This window comes from Rhinopithecus bieti, unplaced genomic scaffold (genome assembly GCF_001698545.2).
Source record: "Rhinopithecus bieti isolate Rb0 unplaced genomic scaffold, ASM169854v2 scaffold_14454, whole genome shotgun sequence".
NCBI lineage: Eukaryota > Metazoa > Chordata > Mammalia > Primates > Cercopithecidae > Rhinopithecus > Rhinopithecus bieti.
The window spans coordinates 2,863,780-2,874,061 of NW_016808228.1; the positions used below are offsets into that span (position 1 = coordinate 2,863,780).

General features: G+C 40.9%; 1 pseudogene; it reads right to left on the minus strand.

Moving 5' to 3' along the window:
• Positions 1 to 3,444: 3,444 nt before the first annotated feature.
• Positions 3,445 to 4,820, minus strand: LOC108538122 (elongation factor 1-alpha 1 pseudogene; annotated as a pseudogene).
• Between the last annotated feature and the right edge of the window lie 5,462 nt (positions 4,821 to 10,282).

The window sequence follows — 10,282 nt, forward strand, 5'->3', positions numbered from 1 at the left end:
GTTGTTTCCACCACTGGGCACCCCAAGCCCCAATCCCTGTACTAGTTTATAACCATGTCCCTTCAATCCATTGCTGCCTATTGCCGCTATGACAATGTTTCGCTATATTTTCCCTTCCATTGCGTAGAGGGTAGCAGGATGGAAAGAATATGAACTTTGGAAAAAATATAAGCTTCGGTTCATATCCTAGCTCTGCAGTTTGGGTGAGTGATCTGTTTTCCTAGTTGTAAAATAGAGATAATAATATCCCTGTGGTCAGTTAGATTATAGTTAAGCAAATATTCACTCTCCTCCCTACTTTTCCCACACTGGAGAAGTAAATTTTCCCAACCTGTTGATGTTGGGCTTGGCCCTATAACTTGCTTTGGCCTCATGGTGGGTGAGGTGTCCTTCCCTGCCTGCACTTGGATCTTGGGCCTAGTTGTGTGATTTGCTTTGACCAAGACTTAAAGAAAAGGCTTAAAGTGTCTTGCTGGAGTTGTGCTTGTCTTCTTGTGCTTCCAATTTTTCGATGAGAATAATATGTCTGGGTAGCTACTGTGTCCAAGGAGGATGGAGAGAGGTGGAGCAGACCTGAATCCAACCTGCAGCTGAGTCCAGCCTAAATCAACCAAGCCATTGCTAACCTGCTGATTTATGAGTGAGAAATAAAAATACTTATTGTTGAATGTCACTGAGTTTTAGGGTGGTTTGTTATACAGAATTATTGAATATAACTGACGGGTACAATGCCCTGTTCCTTCAGGTTACTCAGTATTAGATATCCTGCAAGAAGAATACCTAATCCTAAGTAAAGTATTCTGTCTGCTTCCAATTTATCTCAAGGAAAGACTAATTTTTGTTCTACAGCTACAGATAAACTTGTATGATTTGGACCCTTTCCCTCAAATGCTCCTACAATTGAGGATGAGAAAATAGCTACATCTGGTATTTCTGTGACTACCAAGAATATCAAGTTCCATGAAATTTGGCTTACCAAATCCTAAAAGCCTTATCAAAATATTTTCTTTAAAGCTTCTCTCTCCAGATTAATTCCTTATTAGCAAATGATGACTCTACTGTCTGTCTTCTGGTGTGGAGCGTGCTCCCAGGAACTAGATGGTTGCAGGTCTTTCTGATATAAACCATTCCAAAATTATTCAGAAAGGGCATTCCTGGAATATATAATTATAGAATATGGTGAAGATAACTTAAAAACAAGGTTTAGGAGCAGATATCTAAAATTGCTGTCGTTTGCCTGCAGTGATGCAGTGGGAACTGTGAAGGTTGTAGTCTTCCTGTCTGGACAATCCCCTCAATGATGTTTTTCCCCCAGCTACTGCCATTTCCTCCTCCCAGCCTCTAGAGCCGGGAGCACAAGTTGTGCAATTACTACCTTTGTAATACTCATATACAGCCCCATTAACACTTTTTATGGGTGTGCTATACCCGGCAGGTTTCTCTTTTCATGTTTATATTCTTGTCAGCTGAGGCTTCCACAAAAAACATCAGAGACTGGGTGGCTTAAACAACAGACATTTTTTTCTTACAGTTCTGGAGGCTGGAAGTCCAAGATCAAGGTGTCAACAGAGTTCGTTCTAGTGAAGTATCTCTTCCTGGCTTGCAGATGGGTGCCTTCTCACTGTCCTCACAAAGCCCTTCCTCTGTAAGGGTGTGGAGAGAGATTGCTCTTTGGTGTCTCTCCTTATCAGGACACTAATTCTGTTAGATCAGAGCCCCACCCCTATGGCCTCATTTTAACTTAATTACCTCCCTAAAGGTCCCATCATGAAATATAGTCACATTTGGAGTTAGGGCTTTAACACAGAAAGTTTAGGGGGCACAATTCAGTCTATAGCAATACCCAAGCACAGGAAATAGTTAAAAAAAAAAAAAAAAAAAGAGAGGACACAGAAGTCAGGGGATGTGGAGTCTTGTGTGGCTTCATGTGTAGAGGCCACGTCTGGCTCAGTGTGAGGAATTGTACAAAGACACAGGAAAGGGAAAGGGGTGGTCACTGCAGTACCTGCCAGACGAGCTATGATTTAAAATCTGACTTGGAAGAAAACCATCAGGCATGTCAGTAAGGCTGCCTCTAACCTGTCAAGATTATATGTTTACAGCTCTCCAAAGAGGCTGTGAGTTAGACCAGGCAAATGCTGAATGATGGTTCAGCTAGTAACCATTATGGTAGCCATCTGCTTTGTTAGCCATGGCATTTGGCTAATAAAGCGTGGGAAACCAAGCAGGAAGGAGCCTTGAGGATGGAGGCGAGAATGGAAAATTCCCTTGATTTCCTAATGTTTTGCTTTGTGATTTTTATTTACTCTTGCCTCAAATATTAATGTACATGTCTCAGTCTCAGAGAGGGCTTTTTTAGTCTCCTGGCACTGGTCAAATGCTCCTGTAGCACTGCATTCTTACAACTAGTTTTCACTTATATTGCTGGTAGTGAGATGATTACTAATGACGCTAGCTATTCAACATCCAACTCATCTTCATAAATGTAAGCCCCACAAGGGCAGGTCTATGTGTGTCTCATTCACTGTTGTATCCTTCGTGCTTGCATAATATTGTCCTAGAGGGGGTGTTCAGAAATATGTGTTGAATGAATGAACAAATGGAGGAATGAGGAGGAGTAGCCTATTTCCTTCCTCAACATGTGCTTGTGAGTTAATGGATAGAATAGGTTGTTAAACCCCACTCTCTGAAAATCCTTTCTCCACCTTCCTCCATACCAGCTTTCCATTTCCAGAAACCTTCAATTTTTATGAGGTCTGGATGTTTGCCTGGTCAGCGCCTTCAAGGGAGGGCCAATCTTTCCCTGAATATTGATGCTTGCTCTTAGAAATCACTTGCCCTAAATATACTAAAGGCTTTGGTAGAATGGAAAGAGTATAGGCAGTTGAGCTGGAAGAGACCTCCATTGGAATTTTATTTTTGTCATTTGGTGTGTATGAACTTGGGCTATTTAAGCAATCTGTTTTCTTAACTGAACTTGAGTTTGCTGTGAGGATAAATGCAATAGCATAAGGAACAGTGCTTTGAGAGCAGTGAAATCCTTGTAGAAATGTTTGTGATTTTAAGTGGAAGTGGTAAAAGTACCTCCTTTGATTGACTAGAACAGGTTTGGGAAGCTCTCATATCGACACCATTATATACTCTTTTTTTTTCTCATTAAACTTTTTAAATGGGTCTCAAAATTCTGTGACAAAGTTTTGGCCAAGTTGTTTCCATTAAAAAGTACTGATTTTAAAAACTAATAACTTAAAACTGTCACTCACAAAAAAGAAAGCCAAAGTGGTCCACAAAACATTCTCCTTTCCTTCTGAATGTTTTACGATGCATTGTTATCTTTAACCAGTCTTTTACTACTAAACTTAAGTGTCCAATTGAAACAAACAGTTCTGAGACCATTCTTCCACTACTGGTTAAGACTGGGGTGGCAGGTGCTCGGGTTAATATTCATTTAGCCTTCTAAGCTTTCTAGGCAGACTTGGCAACCTTGCCAGCTCCAGCAGCCTTCTTGTCCACTGCTTTTATGATACCCACGACAACTGTCTGTCTCATATCACAAACAGCAAAGTGACACAGAGGTGAATAGTCTGAGAAGCTCTTAACACACATGGGCTTGGCAGAAACCATATCAACGATGGCAACATCACCAGACTTCAAGAATTTGGGGCCATCTTCTAGCTTTTTACCAGAATGGCAATCAATCTTTTCCTTCAGCTCAGCAAACTTGCAAGCAATGTGAGCATGTGGCAATCCAGTACAGGGACATAACCAGGGCTGATTTGGCCTGGATGGTTCAGGATAATCGTCTGAGCAGTGAAGCCAGCTGCTTCCATTGGTGGGTCTTTTTTGCTGTCACCAGCAACGTTGCCACGACAAAGATCCTTGACAGACACATTCTTGACATTGAAGCCCACATTATCCCCAAGAAGAGCTTCACTCAAAGCTTTGTGATGCATTTCGACAGATTTTGCTTCAGTTGTAATGTTTACTGGAGCAAAGGTGACCACCATACCAGGTTTGAGAACACCAGTCTCCACTTGGCCAATAGGAACAGTACCAATACCACCAATTTTGTAGACATCCTGGAGAAGCAGGGCTTGTCAGCTGGATGAGTTGGTGGTAGGTTGCAGTCCAGAGCCTCAAGCAGCGTGGTTCCACTGGCATTGCCATCCTTACAGGTGGCTTTCCATCCCTTGAACCAAGGCATGTTAGTACTTGGCTCCAGCATGTTGTCACCATTCTAATCAGAAACTGGCACAAATGCTACTGTGTCGGGTTGTAGCCAATTTTCTTAATGTAAGTGCTGACTTCCTTAATGATTTCCTCATATCTCTACTGGCTGTAGGGTGGCTCAGTGGAATCCATTTTGTTCACACCGACAATTCGTTCTTTCACACCCAGTGCATAAGCCAGAAGGGCAGGCTCTCAGGTCTGCCCATTCTTGGAGATACCAGCCTCAAACTCACCAACACCAGCAGCAACTATCAGGACAGTACAGTCAGCCTGAGATGTTCCTGTAATCATATTTTTGATGAAATCTCTGTGTCCTGGGCCATCAGTGATAGTCCCATAGTACTCGCTGGTCTCAAATTTCCACAAGGAGATATGAATGGTGATACCACGTTCATGCTCAGCTTTCAGTTTATCCAAGACCCAGGCATACTTGAAGGAGCCCTTTCCCATCTCAGCAGCCTCCTCAAATTTTCAATGGTTCTTTTGTCGATGCCACTGCATTTATAGATCAGATGGCCAGTAGTGGTGGACTTGCCCAAACCTATGTGTCCAATGATGACAATGTTGATATAAGTCTTTGACTTTCCCATTTCGGCTTTTAGGGGTAGTTTTCATGACACCTGTGTTCTGGTGGCAAACCTGTTGTGAAAAAGCCCTATATGATCTTTTACACAGTTTTATTGTATCAGCTAAAGGGCTGCTGATCTCCAAATCTGATGAAACTGCCTAATTTGGCTCAGTTTTCAATGACAATAGTGAAACATAATGAATAATGTGGAAAATACATCATTGAGGAATCACACAGATGAATGGAAGTCATTAACTCAATTAAGATGTGCCTGCTCTGAGAATATGGTATCACAGCAGTCTATCTGGATGTATTAATGGCAAGATAAATATTTTCTGCATCTGAAATCTACTCATATCTGTTGTTTTTCTAAATATATGATTTTTTTTTGATGCTGATCAGAAGATCTGATTCTTCCTTCTATAGTAGTGGAATGCCTAATTTAGGAGTTTTGTGCAATGGAACATTCATGAGCTTTGAAGTTACAACTGTGAAGTTTGATCGCTGCTTTTGTGACCCATCAGCTGCCTACTCTCCTTGACTTTCAGGTATCATTGAAGATTAGATGAGATACACCAATGCAGAGCTCAGCAAATGATAATTTCCTTCCTTCTCTCCCTCTCCTTTTCTTTCTTTCTTTTTTCTTTTTCTTTCTTTCTTTCTTTCTTTCTTTCTTTCTTTCTTTCTTTCTTTCTTTCTTTCTTTCTTTCTTTCTTTCTTTCTCTCTCTCTTTCTTTCTTTCTTCTTTCTCTTTCTTCTCTCTCTCTTTTTCCCTTCCTTCCTTCCTTCCTTCCTTCCTTCCTTCCTTCCTTCCTTCTTTCCTTTTTAGATGGAGTCTTGCTCCTTTTCTTTCTTTGTGAAGAGCTACAGGTTGTAGAACATTTCCTGAAGTCTCTGAAGTCTATTTTAGGAGTGTATTTAGGACTAGAGTATGAATTTATTCTGACTTGACTTTATTTCTCTGTTACTCTGTATTGTTGAAGAACCAAAAAAATTGCTTTCTGAAGAATGCCTGTTTGAGTTCTGGGGTTAAACAATGAAATATATATATTTCTACTTGTTCAGCAAGAAGGGGAGTCAGAAGGCTAATATGTGGAAATAAGTGCCCCATGAATGATTCTTATCATTTAGACCAATTAGTGTTCTATGATTATCATGAAACTGGCAGAATGCAGCACTCAAAAATCACTAGACAGATTAGAGAAGCACAGGCATGAACGGGACAGAAAGGGGTTAGTGAGAGTTCATGAATGAATAGCAAGTAGATATATTTAATGCATTTATGTGCCAAAATCCAACAGTAAAAATACATTCTGCAAAATTTCTTTCTAAAAGTGAGGCATTTAGTCAATGGGGGGAAATGGCCCTTATGGTTTTAATTAGCTTTGATTCATGCAAATTTTACTATTAGCCTTGAGCAGATCTAAGGAGGTAAACCTTTGAAGTTGCTGTTGGTTCCTTCTGTTGACGGTGTTGAATTAGAATTCTGGAGGAGCCAATGAAAATAACATGCAAACATTATGGCCATTTGTTATCATTATAAAATGTGATAATGTCATTGCTGACTTACAAAGATGATGACCTGAAAGGCCGTGACATTATGACATTACATTTTATCAATAATGAAAAATTGCTGCCTTTGCATGGTGGTTGGTGAGCTCAGGCGACCATGGAAGGAGGCTGTAAGCCTTTTTGTTTATTCTAGATTGAAAACGGAAACAAATCAGCAGTTAGAGATTTATTAGGTCGCCGAAGGAAAAAATGGCATCTTGTCTTACCCTATCTGTGGGGAAAGCAGGAGGACCTCACTGACCCACAGGGTTTAATATTCATTAGCAAGAGGCTTGCTTGCAAGTCACTTAAATGGTGGTGACGTCTGCCTTAATAACAGGTTTTAAGGCTTGAGGAAAAATGTGCTGCCCAAAGAAGCTGTGATGTGTGAGCATCAACAGACAGTGTGCCTTTTTGGGAAGGGACCTGACAGATGGGCTGTCATTCCACGAATAGGGGACAGCTGATGTTAAGGCGTCAATTAGCTTATTAGCTTGTTGTTCTTAGATGGGAACTAGGAAATAACTTTCATGACTGCTGAAAGTATTCATGCACTATTCTTCAACATTTAGAGGACACGATGGAGGTGAAAGAGTCATCCAAAATCATTCTAAACTTCATGTAGCACAGCCATGCTTTTCTGGCCATGAGCAGTCATAAATCCGGTACCTGTGGATGAGCTAAAAAATCCTTGAGCCCGAATGCCATGCTGAAAGGCCCACAAAAGCTGTGGCTTCTAAAGCCTCCCTAATAACTCATGCAGAGATTGAGGCTTTTGTAAGTCTTAGAAAAGATAATTTTCACAAAATATGAGGAAGGGGCAAGGTGGCAACTCATCTATCCTGTTTTTTCCCTTTGCATTTGTTCTATCAGAGAGCTGTAAAGAGTGGGCAACATATATAAAATTCTGACTCTAGATCCTAATATAAAAACTTGAAAGGAATGTAAAAGTTTTAGATTTGAGGTGTAAAATAGATTTTCTTCCCTTTTCTCTTTTATGCAGGTGTTTCATGGCAGACACATAAAATACCTATTTATTTGTAGCATTTTATTTTCCTTTCACCTTATTCTTCTGCTTAGGTTTGGGGGAGTTCATGTCAATTTCAGTTTCTTTGGAGGGCAATAAATTGACCAACCTTGGTTTTAGCTCACCCAAGGGAACATTTCCATCTACCTCCTCTGGTGCAGTTCCTGAGGTGGATGCATGCGTGTGTGTGTGTGCACATGTGCCCGTGGGCATTGCCCTCTGTCCAGCCTTGAGTACTGTTTTGGAGGTCGTGTTTCTGAGCAGCAGAATACTCTCCCTGTCCTGGTGCTTATCTGACTGCCTACCTCCCTGAGGGAGATCCAGCTTAGCCTTCCAGCTGAGGCTTGCCCGGTTTGAGTCTGCAGTGCCAGTCACTCTGATCTTTCACTGGTGGGCAGCTCTTCTCAAGTCCTCTTGGCTATGTTGACTCCCACCCATCCTACAAATCTCAGCTGAAGCCTCACCTTGAGTTACTATAAGAATCACTGCTAGAAATAAACCTCAGGTAGCTCCCTGACCAATCCTCAAACACCTAGGGAAACCAGAGCATTCTTTCCATGACCTAACAAGAAGCAGTGGTTCTCAAAGTGTGGTCTCTAGATCAGCAGCATCAGCATTACTTGGGAACTTGCTAGAAAAGCAAAATCAGTAACTCTGATTTAGGGCCCAGCAACCTGTGTTTGAACAGTCGCTCCAGGTCATTGCAATGCAAGCTCTAGTTTGAGAGCCACTAGCTGCAGGGAATGTTTGAAGTTTTTCTTGCCCTCACAGCATTAATGGGACAACTCTTAAGTAGCATCTGTGCATTAAAAATAAGTGTGTTTCATTTTCTTACTGTTCAATTATGATTTTCATGTCCTTTCCTTCTAAAAAATCCTGGAAGCAGGGGTAAGTATTCAGTCTGGCTTGCTTGTTTTGTTTTACTTCAACCAGGTAGGGCCTTGTACAAAGAGAAATGGTTATTTGATATAACATAATTCGAAAAGCCACAAGAGTATTTCTCTTTTCTTGCAGAAAGGTGCTGCCTGACGTTCAGTCTTTGACGATGAATCCCCCTGGTTTAAGATAGCATTAGATGAAAAATATCCCTGGGAGGGGTAACACGTTAACCTATCGGTGAAGTATACTTTTATTAAGAATGGGTTTGAGGCAAACCCCTGGTATTCCAGGATTTACTATTCTAAGCTTCAATGATTTGCAAGTAATCTAAAAAATTTATGACATTTAGAAAGCGTACCGTTTGCTGTGGAAACCAATCATATCCCTGGTGGGTGAGCCTAAGAGATGACCCAGAAACTTTATCTTAAGGCAGCTTAAAAAAATCTTTGTCATTTTGTTGTTAAAAAAAGGGAGAGAGGATAAAATGGCATAGGCCTAATGGAGTTGTTATGAAGATTAAATAAATTAATCCACGTACTCCATTTTACATAAGACCAGATAAGTACATCATATATGTGAGATATGATGATGACAATTGCCTCCTTGTTCCTTTAGAATTAACTCTTGTTATAGTTTACCACTGTCTTATTTGAGAAAATGGAATTTTCAAATTAGCTATTAGATGTATACATTTAAAGAGTCCAGGCTTTGAGGTGGCCCCAGATCTTCTCAAAATCCACTGTGGATTCTGACTGGCTGCTAGTTTGAACAGGCCGGGGGAGGACAGGGCAGTCTGGGTACCTGGGGAGTGGGAGAGGGGTGGGGAGTTGCCAGACGGGAGGGGCAGTACTGAAATGGGCAGTGAAATGAAGGGAGTGTGTGTGCTGAAGAGAAATTTTGCCAGAGTGAGGTAGTATTCCCATTTTTTCCAGGAAGAGCTCAAGTGGCCATTTTCCATGTTATCAGCAAATAAAGTTTTGGTAGAAGGCAGTGTCAGATGAGAGGTTTGTGTAAAACCAAGCACAAAGTCCAGAATTACAGGCTGACGTTTTGGAGTGGGGCCCAAACAAGAAATTTTTCTGCACAATATAGTTAAACACCCGGGTTGCACGGATCTCTTTTTAACAGCCACAGAATTCTTTTAGTGATGCTTAAGGATGGCTTCCTTCCTGGTGGGAGTAGAATCCCAGGATGTCTGCCAAGATGTATTACTTAATGTTCTCTGTTTCTCAAAGGTTCAGTAAGCAAAAGGGGTTATTCTGAGCAAGCTGCTGGGACGATGACAGGAACAAACACCTCAATGTATAAATTTGAGACCTTTCACCTCTCAGCTGTCAAATTTCAATATTTCTGGTCACAATGTTAAATGCGCTCCAGTGTCCGTTTCAGAGAACTCTGATGGAAAAATCAAAGTTTGCTTTTATATTTACACACTGTTAGTAAGTTGTTAAAAGAAGAATAAAGCAAGGTGACTGCTAGCCATATTTTGTATTCATGGCTTTACAGCTTCAGCATAATAAACCAGAACCTGTGTTTTCTCTGTAACTTATAATACATGCTCCAAATGACTTAGTGTTATTGCCAGCTCTATATCCCCTACCTTTTAAGAATGATAAACACAGCATGTTGAAGGTAAAGTTTAAAACCAGGGTTATGAAGGAGGTAGGGAAATAGGGGCTAAAACAGGACTTTTAAGATTTTTCCATTTAAAACCAAATGTGTGGGTGTACATGAAGGACACGGTATGAGTCCGCATAGTTTATCTCGCATTCCTTCTTACAAACGTGTGTAATAACCTAATGCATACTCCTGGGATGGAAAACAGGGACTTCATATTCTGTTACGTGGAGGCATTATTACCTTTTGGCAGCAGTGGTGTGTTTTGTTTTGCCCTGTGCAATTCTGTAGACAGATCTTCCATCATGATGACCTTTCTGACAGCAGATGGGTGGGGGAAAAATGGTTTGAGGAAACCATTTTCCTTTCATGCAGCAAGCAATAATTACTTGAAGTGTATGACAACGATG